Source organism: Thermobia domestica, chromosome 15 (genome assembly GCF_964235325.1).
Source record: "Thermobia domestica chromosome 15, izTheDome1.hap1.1, whole genome shotgun sequence".
NCBI classification, from domain to species: Eukaryota; Metazoa; Arthropoda; class Insecta; order Zygentoma; family Lepismatidae; genus Thermobia; species Thermobia domestica.
In genome coordinates this window covers 5,582,387-5,603,157 of record NC_137468.1, presented here as the reverse complement: position 1 = coordinate 5,603,157, position 20,771 = coordinate 5,582,387, and positions in this window count along the sequence as shown.

Sequence of the window (20,771 nt, the reverse complement as noted above, 5' to 3'; positions counted from 1 at the left end):
ATACAAAAAAAAAGCATCTCAGGAGACTCTCAAAAGATTAAAGTCGGGGTATAAACTTTTCATTTTACAAAAATGGGCGTATATACCAGCGTTTTCAAAATTTTTGCTTTAAAAATCGGGAGGAAGTAATTTTTGTAGTTTTTTTTTTTAAACATTCAAATCGACATTTTTTTGTCTCATCATCACGGAAAAACTTCTGAACCGTTTGAAATGAATTTTTGAACATAGCAGTTGCTTTGACTTGTTTTTTTTCTTTTTTATCATTATAATCTGATTGAAATACTTATCCTACTTTCTAAGGGAAAAATAGTGTTGCCACGTCACTAAATTTGGGACTGTCTGGTCGGTGGCTCAGTGGTAGAGCGTTCACCTTTGGTGTATGGGGTCCCCGGTTCAAACCCTGCTCCCACCAAGTGAACTTTGTGGTGGACAAACACCGTGTGCGTGGGGTTTCTCGGGGTTCCCCCGTTTCCTCCCACTTTCTTCATTCCACCATTTCATTCATTGCTCATCAACACCGTCTACTTTAGCCTAGCCGGCATAATCGTGGGACGTAACAACTTAAAGATTTCATTTCATTTGTCTCGTCTCGAAAAAGTGTAGTGACGAAACTTTCTCGTCTCCAAAACTATATTTATTTCTATTGGAAGACTTTTTCTTGTCTCGTATTTGGTCACGAAAATTTTGTCTCGTTCCGTGAGTAAGATAAAGGTCAGTTTTTTTTTTTTCAAATTATAATGACTGCACTGTTTGAAATGAATTATTAAACATATTTAGCCTTTGCATCAGGGGACAACGTACTCTAGTGGTTACAGCGTTGGACTCACGTCCACATGGTCCCGGGTTCAATTCCCGGCCGATGCTTCCCAATTTTCGCTGTCCACCCAGAGTCGTGAGGTAAACTGAGGAGTTGCTTGAGTAAAAGACGTGACGGCCTCTAGGTCTAGAAAGCTCCTGATGCGTCTGTTAGAGACAGAGCGACGTAGCTCGCCGACCACATGTTCGCCGCCAGGATGGACGTACTTCAGACACAGGATAACAAATGTCTTCGGAGCGGAAAGGGTTGTTATGCCAAGTGGTTTTGTTTTGTTTTCTTTATTTATCATTTGCATCAGCCAGAGGCTTTAGCTTTGATTCCCATTCAAACACACATCCTAATTGAGGGAAGAAGGGGTTCAAATATATCTTTAAAAATTGTTTTCATGTCAAGAACGGGCGTTTGAGCTAGTGTAAACTAAATATTATGGGATAATGAGTGGAATGGTAATGTAGGAGAACTTGGGAGAATGTCCACAGACACGTGACCTGTGAGCGAAACAGTGACCTTAGATTTATAATAACATTAACTTAACTCCTGTCGCAACAGACTTTAGATGGCCATGGCCTACCAGACGGCTTGTGGCACTCATACTTTGAGGTGATGTGTGGTCAGTACATCAAATCTTCCTGTTCCTAAATGTTCTAGACCAGAGTCTACTATTTCTTTTCAAGTAGCTCCTAAGTTTTCCTCACGACGCTGGGTAGACCTCGCAAGTCAACACTACCTCGTGAGTATGAACAGTCCTCTATCAGGCCTGGCACTGTTGGACTTTGCTTATCTAAAGAGAAGAGGTTTCCCAGTGCTTCATAGTTGTTGGATCCTCTGGTCCACATAATATATCCGCCCCTGAAGAGAGTTAGTACTTTGAAAGTGATTGTAAAGAGTGTTTTTTTTTTTTTGGCCCATTAGGATTCTTAACTTGTTTCATATAACCCTAAATTTCTTGTGTTAAGTCTGCAGAGGGCTATGGACGGGCATACGGCCTTAGTTGGATGATCCCATTGACGCCATTCTGCACAGGTTTATTAACAGAGTTACAGGCTATTGTACCTAATTACATCGGTGGAATAGAACACATGCAAGGAAGTCGACCAAAATCTCCAACTCAACATTGCCTTACAGTATGTGGGACTACTGGAAAGAAGTTAGGATGGTCAGTTATGGGATTCGAATCAGAGCATCCTGATTGTGAGGCGCGAATGTGAATCACTCACATATACAGTACGCTCTGTCGGTACGCTTTGTTTTATTTTCTAGGTCAAAGTTCGTTCTTAAGGAAGTCGACCAAAGTATGTATTAAGGGTAACATTGATATTCGCCTTGAGAGACGGAGGAGCACCTTCGAAAATCTTCATTCAAGTCGGTCAATCTCGAGATTTGAACCAGAACATTCTAATTGTGAGTCACGAACAGCGATCCAACTAGGCTAGTTGTCCTCCGGGGCAAGAATTCGTCTTAGCACCCCCTTCCCCCCCTGATCAACCAAAGTAAAACGCTCCCCGACTACACTTGATATTGGCATCACATTTATTCTCTTAATCCATTTTTTTCTTCACGTGGTAAAGCTTGATTTCAAAATTGCAGTACATAATTTAATTTTTAATACAAGTTAAAATACTAAAGTAATTAATATTTGATTGCGAAATAATTTGAGAATTTGATACCGGTATATTCTTATGCCATTATCATAAAAACTGCAAATCACAATGTTTTATTGGAATTATATCGGGATGTGCATATGTGTAGAATGAATCAACAATCTGTTGGTTTAGAATAGAATATTTAATTATGACAGTCAAGCTATTGTCTCGAGTATTATACTCGGACATTTTGCAAATTTCTTAAATTGATGTAAATTAAATGATAACACAAAAAGCTGGAACTAAAATTTAACTTTGTGAGATCTTTTGGCTCCAAAGTCTTTTGCAATCTCCTCAAAAGATAGCTTTGAAGCTAACATATGCTCTATGGACATGATCCTAAGGTTGGTGAGTCGTTGTTGTTCTGCTAAGTTTCCGATATATAATGATCTTTAGTTTGCTAAAACTCCTTTCCTTTCCTTATAGTGGAAATAAATATTTGTCTAGTTTTATGCCCCTTAATCCGGCACCCGGAGCATAAGTCCCGTTTACCCTTCCCCCTAGTTACGTCACTGGTCACGAACGTTAAACATTCACATACCATTAGATCATAGTTTGCTTCCGAAGTGACTCATCTCCTGGATTCGACTCCCGATGAAAGAGCATTGAAATGGTTCGGATTCTACCTTGAGAGGCCCTTAACCGCTAATTTTACAGTAATTATGTGATATCTTCAAATAGATAAAAAATATAATCGAGAAGTGGAACAAGAGCTCGCTAGACTATATTATTTTACATGAGATACCGTTATCACGACTCACTTAGCTGCCTGCTTTCGATTTCCAGCCATTTAGAAAACGGGCATTTATTTTCGCGTTTCTAAATGGCTGCAAACGGAAAGCTTCTCGGTGACTCCTAACGGTATCTCATGCAAAATAATACTGTCTAGGGCACTCTTGTTCTACATTTCGATTATTTTTTTTTATCTATTTGAAGATATCACATAATTACTGTAAAATTAGCGGTAATTTAATTTCGCAGTGATTAGGCCTCTTAAACTGTAGGTCCATTTCTCATACAGCCTCGGTGCTGAAAAGAGACGGACGCTAAACTGCAACTAACCAATCAGCTGTCTCATAGTGCAGGATCAACACCGAAAGATCTGTCACACATGGAATCGAAGTCGAGACCATTCGACAACACGGAAACAATTTATTTCATCTAAAGAACTTTATTGAGAAAAGTATGATTATATTTTTAATCCTTTGAGGTTATATGAGAAAGAGTCCAACCTCTAACAGGAATAGAAGTGAAACATTTTACTACAGTTTCTGACCGAGTTCATCCCTCCGCATTCGTAAGGGTGTAAGAGACCAACAGTTGTCGACTTGGAAATTGGTCGTCTGCCAAAGAACGAGTTTTTCGTCATCTTCCCTTAGATTTATAAGTTCAATATCTTGTGGCCCTGAGGAAGGGAAGAGGAAGATTCCCAGAAACTGGCCATATTCTTCTCTTTTTTTACATAAATATTTTTTAAAAATATATTTCCCTCCATATTTTCTAGTTGTTTCCATCTCTCTTCGGAGTCCATCTCTTACCCAATCTGATTTTCATGTTTTTCTCATTTTAATGCAAAGATTGCAAAACAAAGAAATGGCGGAACCAAAAACACGGAAGTTGTTCGCTTCATTTTCCTTTTTTAAAAAAATCTTGTTTTATTTCCTTTCTGTCCTACAATAGGAAAGAAGAAGTAAAGCGTGTGAGAAAAAGGATGGAAAAAGTTTGGCGAAACGGCGGAAGTGCAAGATGCCAGGGGTTGCCAACCCCATTGCATTTTTCAAGAGCCTGCCTACTACTGTTTTGGAAAAATCAAATGCCATACACATGTGCGTTTTGATGTGCGTGATCCCTGAAAGAAGTGTCCAGGGAGCCAAAGCTTGTGGCATTTGTTCCTCTGGGATAATGTATGTCCACTATATCGGCTACCGTCGCCTTTAATACTGGCTTTCAAGAACGGAGTTCACTACTTTCTTTGAAGTAGCTCCCCGATTGTCCTCACTAAGCTAAGTGAACGCCGCAAGGCTAACACTATCTGGTGAATACTCGTAATCACCTATGTTTTCTCTGATCAGACTGTAAACTCTGCTCTATAAAGTCACAAATAATGGCGAGGAAAGTAGTCTATGTGTCAACGTTATACCACTCAACTATAACTCACCTGACCGTTCAGAAAATCTTCGTGGGGAAAAATGTCAGGCGACTTAAATTTAGTTTTAGTTTATTCGTCGCAAGAAACCAAATGTTAGCACATTTTTGACCCATTAAGTCATAGAAACACGTGTGTATGTTTCTATGACACAAATGTTAACGGAATCGCTCAATCCATACTGCAAATATGAAATCTTTTTCTTTCTTTCTTTCTTTTTCTATTTTATGTTGTTTCCTTCTTCTTCTTCTTCTTCTTTTTTTGTGCAGGTGAGAAGTGGTGATAATTGAGGCCAGGAACTTGTACTACAGTACTACAGTAGCTTGATGTACACACACTAGAGGAAAGAACTTACATTTTGGAAAAGTACATACGAATTTTGAGTTATAAAACCACCGCAGCATGCTAAGTAGAGATGCATCCCGGGAAGGTAGGGTATATCTCCAAATACGAGTAAATAAACCATTAAAACCATCAATTCCAGAAAACTAGGAGCCTATCGTATGTTCTCTGGAGTGTCAGACAAATTGATGGATAATAGTGCAGCAGAACTTCCATGAGTTGCAGGATTTTTTGATCACCCTATATTAATAAAGTAAAATAAATGTATGTTCTCTGCGTTGTCACTAAGAGAAGGAAGTGTTTTAAGGACCACACCGAGTCGCCTTTATCCTTCAGGTTTTCAAAAGAAATCATTGAAGGAAGGTCGACCCAAACTGAGGACCAACGATGTACGACAGTCGTCCACCGATCTCTTCGTCTTGACACCAGGGCCGTAACTTGTGGGAGGGCAGGAGGAGCAACTGCTCTCCCAGGGAAGTTCCCCGACAGTCGAGGATGCCCACTTTAAGACAAAATTTTCTTACTCCATATACAATACGAACATGAAATTATAAATGAAGCATCAAACAGGTTCACTACATTACATAAACAAAACAGCACACAAAAAGGTAAATAAAACAAAAATGAGACGTGGACCCATTTATTCGGTAAAAATGTCTACTATTAGGGGCCCTAGAAATAATATTTATTCGTAATGGCTTTGAGATTAGTTAATATTGTCCCTTTAATTAATTTGTCATGTATGGAACGGGCCCAGGGGCGTGCGGTAGGGCCCACAGGCTCCGAGGGGACCACAAAGAGTAAGAGAAAGATGGAAAGCAGGGGCCTATTTTCGAATTTTGCGGTAGGGCTCAAAACAACTCTTTCTAGGGGGCCCAAATATTGATGCTTGCCCCTCTAGAAAAAAATCGAAGTTACGGCGCTGGTTGACACACAACATTTACATCCTTTAATGCAATTGAAAATGTAATCTTATTCTTCTCCTTGCACTTTTACACAACAGTGCATTTTATATCAACCTCTTCTAAAAAAAAAAAATAGCAATGACCTATTAAAATACTAACGATATATATTCGTTCCTAAAAATATAATTTACTTGAAATTCCTTGTAAGCCAACGTAAAAAAGTAATATTTATCCAGCTTAAATGCAAGCTCTTCGCAGGGGAAGAATAAATTTATGAAAAAATTTGAACCTGCTTTACCCCCCCCCAGGATACGCCTGTGACCCGTTAATCGATGTGGCATAATACGAACTTTGATGTAGGACAGATGCATATCCAAAAAAAAAAAAATGTTGGGAGAGGTCCAAATTTTGGGTCCTTCTGACGCGTGATTAGTGTCATACTAAAGAGATCGACTAACATATGTTTCCTGCAGTAGTCAAGCCTTTAGAATGACGCTAATCATGTGTCAAAACGACTCTGCATAAGGCGGTACAAGTCTATATAGTATTGAACAGGTATTATTTTGCACCCGAAAAACCGACAGGTAACAACTGTTACATACTGTCCCGCCTATATGATCAAAACATTATGGAACTAGGTTGTTTTTAGCAGCAAAGAAAGAGTACAGAAGTGTAATATCAAATTTTTATGCTACATCAATTATTTCTATACTAAACAAGTATAATTTTGTTATGAAAGTGAAGAAATATATGTCGAATTACGAAGTTTGGGGGTAGAGGGTCCGCATAGACGCGCGACTGATGTAGGTACTATGCTCCAAAACTCACTTCAAACGGGTAAGTAATTTTTCGTTGTGTGATTACAAGGAAAAGGACAATGTCGATTTGAATATACCGCGAACATAAAAAGAAAGGAAGTCACCTTCCAACCCTTAAAACGGGAATTTTGATAAATATTGGTTCATGTGTCTGCTTGTTTGTAACTAGCAGAAGCGTACGATCTTTTTAGCACTGACTGAATAGTATGCAACCTGCAGTACAACAGAGTATTTTGGGTTGTCTAACTCACAGGGAGTTCTGAGATAGACTATGAATTTAAGCTTGCAGAAAGTCCGACAACCCAATTCCTCCCTAGTCAAAAATCGAAAAAAGTTGCTTAGTACGCGATTAGACCTGATGACGGTGGCCTTAGATGACTCTTCTCTATGCGGAAATCTAATGATAGATACACACACGTATTTTTATTCAGTATATTAGGATAGATTGGGATTTTCTTTATTTTCAAATTTTAGGATTAGGAATTAGGTTTCTGGGCTTTCGGCATCTATGGTCATGCTAGCTCGTTATGTATGAGGAATTAAGTCCCTCAGCGATCATTCTATTTGACGAAAGGAAAAGGAGGAAGCGGTCTAGGACCTATATGTTAGATACGATCCCGGCATTTGCCTGGTGTGAAGGAGGAAAACCCAGGAAAACCTCACTCAAGATGACTAGCCTGAAAGAATTAGTCCTAGAAGCGACAGTCCTATTAGCGACAGGGACTGTTATCTGACTATGAGCGACCGATTCATTGACACTGAGACGATGGAAGATGATATGATTCAATCTCGTAAAATATGTTTACCTTTGGCGTTTTTAGCGTCCGAATAACCTTGTTATAAAAATGCACGTGCCCTAGATACTATTCGTCAAATATATAAATAAAACTTATCTTAACTTTGAGTTAGATTTGATATAAAACATCTTAACGAGACCACAGGGATGTTTCCATGAAAAGTATATACTTATGTACTTAATTATTTAAAATCCAATTGTAATATCCTCTTTCTTCAAAAGCTCTGCTTTCTGTACTTAATTCAATCCAAACCTAATTACTCACCAAGCAAAGTAATATACTTCATTTTGGAAAACTTAAATTGTAACAGTTTTGCCAACTACTTTTTAGACTTCCTAAGACTATGTGAATAAAATGAGAAAAACATTTCAATAATAAAAGACAGCTTTTGAGATCCCTTGTTAATTTTTAAGGGTGTAAGTTCCGTGTAATTGTGAAACGGCTGGAAAAAATGAGACCCCTAGGAACATGAATTTTTCATAGTACGTTTTGTTAGGTTCTAAATCACACTAGCGTGAAACAAGTTAAAAAGGAAGGAACCTTATCTTTTTTTCCATTGTTTTAGTATGAACGAATCAGTGACTCATAGGCAAGTTAACAGATCGAATCGGTCGCTCATAAGACAGTTAACAGTTCCTGTCGCACATAAGAGTATCACAAGTAGGATGACATCTCCTGAAAAAGCTGTTATGGCTTTCCAACCGAATGTCTCCACCGGGAATCAAACCCGGGACCACTCGCACTATTTTTTAATTGTATATTTAATACAAAATATTGTGTATATATAGAGTGGAAAAAGACTTAGACTAGATAGATATTAGACATAACTTCATATTAAAGAAAAAATAATTTTAGTTTTTTTTATCTCATAACAATTTTTTTTGTTTCCTTAATCCAATAATTAACCAGATTTACGTCTAAAGCAAATTAATTCTAATAATTGAAGTTTCGCTGTATATTACACAAATCGTGTTAGAAGTTGGCAATTCTCGCAACTACGGCTCTACTCCTTCCCTTAGACAAATATGGCTAATCATCGACAAATAATAATAATAATAATAATAATAATAATAATAATAATAATAATAATAATAATAATAATAATAATAATAATAATAATAATAATAATAATAATAATAAAAGAAGAGAGAAAGAAAGTTTTAGTAATCAATATTCTCGCGTATGTATACAACACAATTTAAACATGAAGAGAGTTGTGTTCCGCAAGAAATCGAGCGATGAAGACGGAACCATTTCTCAAACTTATTGGCAGTTGAGGAGTCTTTTTCTATTCTTTTTATTTTTTCTGGAAATAGAATAGAAGAGAACTTTTTTTTTTGAAAAAAGTAGAAATGGAACACACAGACAAAAAAAAAAAAGCCAAGAAATTATTGAGATCGGCTTGGGACCTCGTCCAACAAACATTGGCCCAGGAAATCAACACGAAGTTCATTGACCTAGGGAAAGATTGGGGCGGGGGAGTCTTGATAAAGATGCTGAAGAAACAAGACGCGAATTTCATAGTCGGATGACTCAAGAATGGATTTTTATCCCAAGAAAACGACCAAACGACGTTGACAAAATTGAGCTGCAAACAGCTTAAGTGAATTCTTCAAGTAAACAAACTAAGGTTTCTTATTTGCGTTTTCGTATGATCATTGCGAGAAGAAATTAACACGAAGGGAATTTTTGATAAATGAGAGAGGAAGTCTCGTAGGTCTCACACTCTATTCATCTTTATACGTCAGTGCACGGGGTATGTTGTAAAGTAAACCATATCATTATCCTTATCATCACTAGCAATGTATACACCAGGAAGGTTAATGTACTCATTAGCAATGGTTGCATATAATACCTTAAAGTCTCTCTAATCTTAATCTTGTTTTAACATTTGCAGATCAACTGCGCAAATCAAGAATGAATGTGAGGTCAGGTCTAAGGAAATTAAAAATTATTTTACCAACAATGGGGGGGGCGGGCGGAAAGCACGGTGGCTCTGTGGTAGGGCGCTTACTTCTGGTGCGTGGAGTCTATGTTTCGATACCCGGATAAGTAAGTGTGTGGTGGACAACCTCGTGATTGGGGTTTTCTCGGGATACTCCCGTATCCTCCCACAATCCACAGTTCTCATTCCGCCAATTCTACCATCATCATTTGAATGTTAGTCGAGGTACGAAATTTTAATAGGGGACAATCTCGGTGGATCTTCCATGGATACGCCCCTGACGTCATTTCTCATACTTGACGAGCTTAAGGCTATACATACCAGTCATGCCCAGAATATATATATGAATGAATAAAATAAATAGACACAGGATTTTTATGCAAATGCATATTTTGTTTGCTTATGTGCATCTCTGTTAAATTTGATAGGCATTTCTAAGAATATTTCAAAGGTTAGGGCATATATTAGTGCTTAAGAACACATTTAGGATATTCTGTAAGTTTTTATTTCATATGTCTGCTTATAGTATGCAATAAATCCAGTTTTTAGTTTTATTTTCGATGCATTTACCTGTCTATTCAACATAACTACCTTTTTGGATGGGAGAATGGAAAAACGTTTAGTTTCTGGAGGACACTAGTAATTAGCAAGTGATCAGCTAGAGGCGGATCTAGGCCCGGGACCGGGGGGGGGGGACGCTAGGCCTCCCAGTTTTCTGAGTGACAAAAATATATTTGGAACTTTATAATAAAACCATGATATGCCTATCTTAGTCTGGGTTCTGGTTGCCCCCTCCCCAATTTTTACTTTCTAGATCCACCCCTGTGATCAGCAGAGCAAAGATGCTTGCAATTCACAAGATGTTAAGGGAAATATGATAATGATAAAGATCCATTGTAATATCATGTTGACATCAATTCGAAAACAAGAGACGCGAAGAATGCTGCCCATTGAATACTTAGCTCTAGTTGATGAAGTTCAACACGAACTCCAGTCAGTTCCTGGTAAATTCGGGTGCTCAGTGGAAAAAAGATTGACTGGTGTTCTTGCCAGAAACTCAGCCTATAAAACAATTGAAGCCATGAGAAAACACCTTGAACAGTTAGATTTCAACTTGCCAGATAATATACATTCTAAACTTGCTTTTCTCTATAAATATTGCCCAGTAAAATCTGTTGATGTCGAGATGTCATTTTCTGGCTGCAAATGTCATAAACTGACACCAAAACATGTAAAGAAGCATCTCGTGTAAGGATAATTAGATACGGGAAGCAGTTTTTTTTTTGTACAATGAAAAGTTGTGGAAAAACAAGACTCTTATTATTTTATGTAAAGTAAATACACAGTAAAATACAAACGTGAAAAAATTATAGATTGTATTCTTATATCACTGTGTTTATTTTAATCTTATAATTTGAGTTTTTTTTTTTTTTTTAATAATCATTATATATAAACTGTAACTATCATAAATATGAATTCTGAAGAGAAATGCCTGAAAGGTAAAGTACACTTTCGATGTTATATTTCACCTACAAAACTTTGTCACATCTATGCTGCATGTTTGAAAATGCTCTCTTTTATTGCATAGCTAGTGCACTGGCGTCTCTGGCATGTACATTTTGGGGAGGATATAAAAAAAGCCATTTAAATGGCACTACCTAACCCAAGCTATGTATTATCTTCGATTCCATTTGTTACTTTCACGGACCCCCTGAGAACTCCGAACTCTGTTATAATCGTTTCACAGCCTGAATATTATATTCCAAATACGGTCGTTAGTAAATAAATTAAATTAGAATAAAATATGGAATATTTTGTACTTCAAAATGTTGGGGGGGACGCGTCCCCCTCGTCCCCCTCGCCAGAGACGCCCATGAGCTAATGCATACTTTAACACATTTAATAACATAATTGCTTGCATAGTTCATGAATTTTAAGTGCATAAAAATTTGATATCTGTGAATAACTTAAGTCTGCTCTGAATCTAAATAAATAACACCTGAATTGATGTAATGTAGAAAAAAAGGAAAGTATGTATTTACAAAACTTTTTAAAGATAATAATATAAATGCAGTAGGGGAAAAATGTTTTTTTTCTTATCATTTAAATGACAATATTAATCAGTTACGTTAATAAAAAATTCAATTGAATTTAGTGTATGTAAACAAAAGTGGAAACAAAAAAAAAAAATGAACTAGACAAAAAAAAGACGTGAAATTGGTCTTTGTTTGCGTAGATAATCAACACGGTTTAAAACAAGCGTGAGCTTTCTTTATGGAGTTAAGTAAATGATTTCCATTTTAAAAGTGGTGATAATTGTTTTGGGGAATAGAAAAAAGGTGTGGCTTATTTTCTGCTCGTTACTTTTTGTATCCTGTTAAAAAAATACCATTTGCTCTGAAGACGTGTTAAAAAAAAGAAAAAAAGAAAGAAAGAAAGAAAAGTTATTTTCCAATTTGAGGTTATTATAAGGTTGATGTGTATTGGAGCAAAATCACGTAAATACAATATACACGGTTGTTTGAAGATAAGCTGAAAATAGTTGCACTTTTAAAATTATGAAGGGTCATTCTTAAAAGGCGGAATTTATACCAGAAACAACTATAATTGGTAGTTTTGCAGTTCTAAGCTAATTCGAAGTGCAAACAGATGACTGACCGAGATTTCAGCAAAGCTGCTGATAAGTTCATTGGTTCTTGTTTTGGCGTTTGGGTTAATTAACACCACTTTTACCCATTAGTGTCTTTCTATTTATGACTATATAGTCAGGTTTTAGTAATAATAATAATAATAATAATAATAATAATAATAATAATAATAATAATAATAAACTATATTTTACGTGCTGAGAACAACTGAAATGCAGCACTTTATCATATACTACTGTACAACATTGTTTTAACACTACAATATAGTCCTTTTGTTCACCTCAACCATAAGTTGGTGTGAACATGGAAATTTTAAAATTTTTCTCTCCCTTGCGAGAGCTGTTTTATACTTTGATAAGGCCTTTTCTTCGTAACTGCATCTAGATATTCTATCGTTGGTCTTCCTCTTCGTGTTTTTCCTTCTGTTTTTTCCTTCTATCAGCATTGTGATCCAATCGGAATACCGAAAATGATGGCCAAGCATGCTCTTTCTTCTTTTTCTTATTATCTTCATGACCTGTCGTCCTTCATTTAGCTTCCTTTACTACGTCTTCATTCCTTTTCCTTTTGGTCCATGATATGCACAGCATTCTGCGCCAACATCACATTTCAAATTAGGGATGGCCAGATCCGGATATCTTTGGATCCGGATATCCGGTATCCGGATATCCGGACACTGGATCCGGATCCGAGATTTCGGATCTTGGATCCGGATCCGAAAATCCGAATCTTGGATCCGCATCCGAAATTTCGGATCTTGGATCCGGATCCGAAAAAACGGATCTTGGATCCGGATCCGAAAATCCGGATCTTGGATCCGGATCCGAAAACACGGATCTTGGATCCGGATCCGAAAATCCGGATCCGAAAATCCGGATCCGAAATTTCGGATCTTGGATCCGGATCCGAAAAAACGGCTCTTGGATCCGGATCCGAAATTTCGGATCTTGGATCCAGACCTGAAAAACCGGATCTTGGATCCGGATTCGAAACTCCGTGTCAGAAAATTCGGGTGTTCCGAATCAGCAAAATTTTCCAAATTATTGATAAAGTGATTTTCATTCCTATGCTTAAAATAAGATTTTAAGACACTTTTGGTATCTGATCGTGTGACAGCCTTGCGTTCTCTTCATTCTGTTGATATTTGGTTTTCGTGCCTTAATATGTCACAATTACTCCAAATTTGATTGAGTAAAACTGTCGACTTAGGTGAGAGCAGTCTCATTGTCAGATTCGATTCTAGTAGAAATACTTGACCGAAAAGGTAGTAAATCTTTTTTAAAGTGGTCGTCCTGATGGAAATTTGTCCTTTGTTTTCTGTAACACTAGTCAAATGCTGGGATGAAACCTTAATCTCAAGCCCAAGCTTCTTCATTAGACTCAGGCTGCTTATTTTTCTAATTCTTTCTGAGTTATTGTGGTCACTGAATGAGGCTATTTCCTAGTCGTGATGGGCTAGGCCATTGCTAATAGAACAGCCCATAAAATATATAGGTCAAATCAAATTAAGGAGCAACTTCCTTTTCTTGCTCTTGATGAGATTTTTTCTTTCTTTAAAAATACGTTTCTCTGTGACCGTACCACTCCAGTTAGAATTAAGAATTGTAGTAGAAATGAAGTTCTAAATGGCAATTAATGTATCAAAATCAATGTATTAATGTACTGTATGTGTATACAAAATACCATATGGAGCCTCGAGCAGTAACACGTATCTTTGTAATTAGTAATCCACTACTATTAACTCTGCATAGGTTGTATAAGGAGCTATATCATTCATGTACACACATAGGCGGATGCAGGGAGGGCGAAAAGTCGTTCGCCTCTACCCAGCGCCACCATTAACAGTGTACTTTAGTAGTAATTTGTGGCAATTTCAGATCATCTAAGTAATTTTTCACTGCTAGCATCTCCAACCGCCCCCTAAGAATCCATCCGCCCCCTCCAGGAGTCCGTTCTGGATTCGGCCCTGCGCAAACATAATATACACTCATTCAAGAGTACATTTTGGTAGCTTTTTAAAACTTTTATCTTAAAGGATTGTCATTTCTCGTGGCTACTTATGCAATTTTGTCCACAGGCATACATGCAATTTCCAGTCATTACGCAAATACATTTATGTACTTAATAGACCTCGGCTAGTTGGGGGCTTCGCCACTAGACCCCGTTACTAGGGCCTCGCACCACTAAAGCCTCTAATCATAATCAATTTAAAAAGAAATGTCTGGGGATTTGCCCTTAGAACCTCTGATATCTCATTTGATCGGCCTATGACCTCGTACCTCGTAAACCTACAACCATACCGAATCTCAGTTCAAATATCAAATTGTATGTAATAACATTCCGGTATCCCGAGACATACCGAATTTCAGTGCGAGTACATGGGAGCTTTCCCCCAGCCCACACATTTGCTCGGTCTACGGCCTCGCCATCATACGCCTGCAAACATAACGAATTTTTAAGGGGGCGCGGTGGCTCAGCGGTAGAGCGTTCACCTCCGGTGCTTGGGGACCCTGGTTCGATCCCAGCTCGCGCCGTGTGGACTTTGTGGTGGACAAACATCGTGCTCGTGGGTTTTCTCGGGGTTTTCCCGTTTCCTTCCACTTTCTTCATTTCATTTATTTCTCATAATCACCGTCTCCTTTAGCCTAACCGGCATAAGCGTGGGACGTAAAACTCAAAGATTTCATTTCATAACGAATTTTTGTTCAAATAACATGTTTCATTTCTCTAACATTCCAGGATTCCGAGATATAAAAGTCTTTTCTCCCCGCCCCTTTTCTTCCCCTCTAAGACATACATCAAAAAACGCTTAAGTACATACCTAATTATTTCAAATGTAAAGTCCAAATACCAAATTCTATGCTCCTAACCTTCAGAGGTTCCCAGATATCGACATGCTATTATAATAATTACAATCCCCACCCTCTTTCCTTTCCATTTCTTCTCTTTTCCTTTTTACTAAAACGTCAAAAAACACTGAAACACATGTCAAATTATTTTCAATGAGAAATGCAAATACCAAATTTCAAGTCTCTAACCTTAAAGGATTGAACATATTAATACAATAATTGTAATCCCCACTTAATTTTCTTCTCGCCCTTTTTCTTCCCTTCTGGGCCACATATAAAAAAAACGTTGAAATACGTATCTAATTATTTTAAGTGAGAAGTCCAAATACCAAATTCCATGTTTCTAACCCTTTAAGTTTCCAAGATATAGGCATATTATTATACTAATTGCAATAATTGCAATTACCACCCGTTCTTTTACTTTCTACATCTTCACTGCCCCTTCTAATTTAAATATCAAAAAGCACTTTAACAAGTATCAAATTATTTTCAATGAGAAACCCAAATACCAAATTTAAAGTATCTAACGTCAAGAATCATCATTATTTTCCACCCCATTTCCCCCCTTCCTCGTCGAATTTCCCAAAGTCCTTCCTTAGTAGTATCCTACGTCACTGTCCAAATTTCACGTTTGTAGCTTAAGCGATTTGGCCTGTACGGTGATCTGTCACTCACTCACTCAGGACTTTGCCCTTTTTATATAGAGAGATTTAAGATTTTATGGGAAAGCCATGGATTTTGTCCTAAAGCCGCCAGTGTCTTAGAAATGTAATAGCTTTGCTATAAACTTTAAGCAATCAACTGACTGAACTGCGTCTATATGTTATGTAAAATGCCGCTTATGATATTTATTTTGCTCGTAATAAAAAATAGAAATAATGACGAAAATTCAAAGACATCCATGATTTTAGCGTAATGCTGCAGGAGTTCAGATCATTGAATTAATCATAAGAGCCGACTGTATAAGATAGACTACATTAAATTCCTATGTGGCACAAAGAAAATATGCAGCATTACTATGCAGTTTTTGAACGTTATAACTCATTCTGAAAATATTATCATAGGTCTCACAAACAATTGAGTTTTAATCCTAACTCGATTAATATATAACAAAAGGCAGATCTATACAATTACTGACTTGAGATGAAAGTGGCATACTTGTAGTACGTTTAAAGATATACTAAAGACTAAATGATGGGGTGTGCGCAACAGTGGTCTAACCCCGAAAAATGTGAAAATGAGATTTTCATGTAATCTTTTGTCATTTAAATTGAATTGTCTTCCCACTGAGTTAGATAAAATTCACCTAGTCAATTTTATACATATGGATATTTTAGATCTGGGTCTCAATCTAAGGCCTAAAATATTCAAATCAGGAGTCCGAATCTGAACTTCGAAATTTCGGGTGTGGATAGAAGAACCGAATATCCGGATCCAATATTCGAAACTTCGGATCCGGATCCAAGATCCGAAACTTCGGATCCGGATCCAAGATCCGAAATTTCGGATCCGGATCCAGGAACCGGATATCCGGATCCGGATCTAAGATCCGAAATTTCGGATCCGGATCCGAGATCCGGATCTTATAGGATCCGGATCCGGATATTATAGGATCCGGATATCCGAGATCCGGATCCGTCTGGCCATCCCTATTTCAAATGCTTCCAGCTTGGATATTTCAGCCTTTCTCAATGTCCACGTCTCTGATCCGCAAAGCGCCACGCTCCATACCAGTCTTAATAAATCGTAAAAGGGATAAATAATGATTAACTTTTTAACATGAATTAATAATTAGATAAACTCTGACAATGTAGGCCTAGTTTATGTCAATATCTAAAACACTAAGACATCAAAAATTAAAAGTAAAGATAAAAATAAATAGTAAGATATATTACAAATTCAAAAATAAAGTCACATTTTAAAATATGCATCTATTATAGTTTGTTCAAAGGCTTGAGATTAAAATATGTTTCCAATCATGTGGTTGCAGCAAAATGTTTACGTTTGTTGTGTATTTTGGAACTTCAAAATCTATATTGGTTACATCGGTTGTCAAGTATCTTTCCACTGGGTCCGGATCTCCCCAAATTTCCTACCTCAACATACATTTGTTCACTTTCGTCATAAAACTATACTTGTTTAACGAGGAAATAATTGATGTACAGTACCGTGCCCGGCGGGGGGGCAAGTGGGACATTTTCTCCGGGCGCCGAAGTAAGGTGGGCTCAAAATTCGGGAGAGAAAAATGTAAAAAGAGAGAAGAAAAATTATTTGGAATATAGGCCTATGTATGGGGGCAACTCTCGCCCCGGGCACTGATTTTCCACGGCACGACACTGTGGATGTAGCATGAAAATTTGATATTACACTTCATCTGTACTCTTATAAAAACAATCTAGTTCCATCATTTTTCTTCTGAAAATATTGATGGAAGTATTTTACAATTACTTATCGTCTTTTCGGGTGCAGAATAATACTTTTCAATGCTATATAGATGTAGTGGATTATAGCATTGGACCCTTACCCATAGCTTGGACTTCTCCCAACAAAAGCTTCTGAATGCGCGCCTCCATCCCAGGCAAATAACACCTTCGAGAATCAAACCAGGTACCATGCGCTTTACACGGGCACGAAGGAATACTTTGTTAACTCAGAACTTATCATCCATTTTCAGCAATGAAGTTACAATAGGACATAGACCCATAACTTAACATGAAGTCTTAATCACATGAGTCTCCGTCGGGAATCGAACTGGACCACCCTCACAGAAGAATTTATAGTTGATGTAGTTGCTTTTCCACACTTTCATCTCATAATTATTTTATTGCTTTGTAATTGTCTACAGTTCTTTTTTATTTCCATTATTATTATTATTATTATTATTATTATTATTATTATTATTATTATTATTATTATTATTATTATTATTATTATTATTATTATTATTATTATTATTATTGCTCTACTTCGTTTTAAACCGGTTTCACCTTAATAATCTCACGACTGTCTCTGACAAGTGCAGATAATTTGAACAGTTCTTCTTCTACAAAGAACTTGCGTTTAGCATTACTAATTTTTGTAGATATATTTATTTATTTATTGAACAAATTCCCAGATATAGTATAACTTTGGCATTTTACACAGTGAAATGTTAATAAAAGAAAGAAAAAAACAAGACAACAATAACAACAACAACATAGAACAGTGTCAAAAAAAGAATGTAAAAGTAAAATTATTCCGTCAAAATTCGTTTAATTGCTCTTTCAAACACCGGGTAGCTCGAAAAAAAATGTCCACATCAGATGTTACTTGATTATAACAGTTTGGTATTCTGAAAAAGAAAAAAAAAGGCCTCTGTTTGTTAGGAAATCTGTTGCAGTTGCGTCACAGTATTTTTAAGGACAATTGCTGTAGGTGAGATAATGATTGATGTTACTGTACCTTTTTTATTTCATCTACCAGGTCTTTATATTTGATTTCGTACTGAATGTTGTACGTATGTTATGAGTCAATGGTACTGCTACATTTATGAGAGTTACTTCTTCGTCTATTTTATTCATAATAATGACATCGGGTCTGTTTGCAGGTACCGTTATTATTATTATTATTATTATTATTATTATTATTATTATTATTATTATTATTATTATTATTATTATTATTATTATTATTATTATTATTATTATATTAGCATCAAGCCCAAGTTCATGGATATAAAGATTTACGTAACATCCGTATACGACATGTGTTCCTACCGGAAATCGAACACGGGAATTCGCTTTTGAGACTGTTTCTCTTTTTACTTTTTTCACATACGCAATCCACGAACTCTACGTATGCCATAGTTACCAAGTGTCGCAGAGGTTGTTGACCTATCAAGCACTTTCCTGAGAACTTGAACAAACATAACACCAGCCATACACTGACGTATTTTTCAGTCGTAGCCATAAAATTTCATGCGCTAGTCTTGTTAGCAGCTGTCAATACGTTAGTGTATGGGACCTGGCGTACGTTTACGTACCGAATTTTTATACGCTTGAAAAGTCTGGCTGCTTTTAACTTCGAGCGTAAATACGGCGCGTAAAAACGGCTCAGATGAAAGGGTTTTCGAGCAGCAGGTGGTCTCTTGCCCTTTCCACGGCCTTCTCCCTGGTCTGGTCTTATTGTTTTCAGAAGAGAAAACCCGTTCTTGAGTTGTCCTCGCGAATCGTTGCTGAGGTTTGCTGGTAGACTCACCAGAAATCTTCATTCCAATCGAGTTTCAGTCTTTCTATACAATACATGATTTCGGCTAAATTAATATTTTCTATTGCACAAAACGAGACATTATTTCCTAATTAAAATTCATAATTAATTTTCAGTACATAGAGGAAAAGGTATTTAAATCCAATACTTTCTAATTAGAATTCGCAAATGATGAGAGCTCCTCCCTGGCTATATGGTCAGCGTAAGCTTCTCCGGCGCAGGACATCCTGTTCGATTCTCGACAGAAGCTCACGCAGTTTGGATCTCACTTCTCATATAGACTCGCTGTCTGAGAGGTCGCTAAATTCAAACCCAATCCAATCGAACATAATGTCTTTCGACTACGAATTTAACATTAAATTTAATATTTGACAATTAGTCCCCCCCCCACACACACACAGAGGTCAAGATGGTTATAAAAATGAAGTCACCTTTAGAGTTGCTCATATTCTGATATTAAAAAAAGAAGTATAACATGACTTTTAATAGCATGTGGCCAATTCCCGCCAAACTAAAAATGTCATGCTATTTAGAAAAGAGAGAGAAAGCAAGAGAAGGGAAAGAAGGTTAGGGCAACCAACAGTAGAGTACGCAGGAATTTATTTCGGGAGCGGTCCAAACTCAATTTGAGGGTATTTTATATTAAAATTCCTAAAATTGTCCCTAAAATTAGGCTAAATTTACACAAAAGTCGAAATTTTGGGGGGTCCGGACCCCCAGGACCCACCCCCTGCGTACGTCCCTGGCAACCAACACAAAATGTTACTTCCAGACATACTTTCTCGTTCACTTGGTTCTCTCCGGTCGAATATAAATAAAAATGTTCCCAGTAGCAAAGATAAATTACATTTCACTCTTATGAAGAACACTCCTTCACCAAATAATGTTCAAATTTAGCTTTCTGATATTTTGTTTTGTCCCACGCTACCCGTACAATATTTTTGAAAGAAATCACTACCAGCATAGAGGCTACAGGTACCTACTAGGTATATTTAAGAATAAAAAGTAATAATCCTGACCTTCAACAAGTTATTATCTCGATATCTGCCTGATAAAACAGCAAAAAATTGCGTTTGACTATCGAAATTCGGTGAAAATTTTTTTGCTATTTCGACCACCTGCTGCTTGTTATTTTAAATACCTTCTCAATTTTACAAGAACTTGTAACAAAATAGGTTCAGAAAGTCACTATTTTTTCCCCGTGATCTTAACATTATTCATGAAAATGTCAGAAACCGCAATACATGGCCTAATGTTTCTTTCTTTGTGAATTATTTCAAACCTCAGATTGTACATATATTTAAATTTAATAGACCTAATAATCCTATTTCACCATTAATGCTCACATACTAAGTCTAAATAGCACAATCATTGTACTGCTCGCTTTAGTGTGCTTGCTTTTCAGCCTAAAAGTTCTAGTTCAATCCAGGGTACCAGCTATGTTGAATATTTTTCAACATTTTATTATCTCGTCATGATGGGGATTGTACCAACACTTATTTGAAAAGCTTAAGTAGACTCAAAACAGAACATACCTAACAAAAAAATTGAAATTACACCCATTTGCAGGAAACAGGATTACACTCATAATAGTTCATGTTAACTTGTAGTATGCC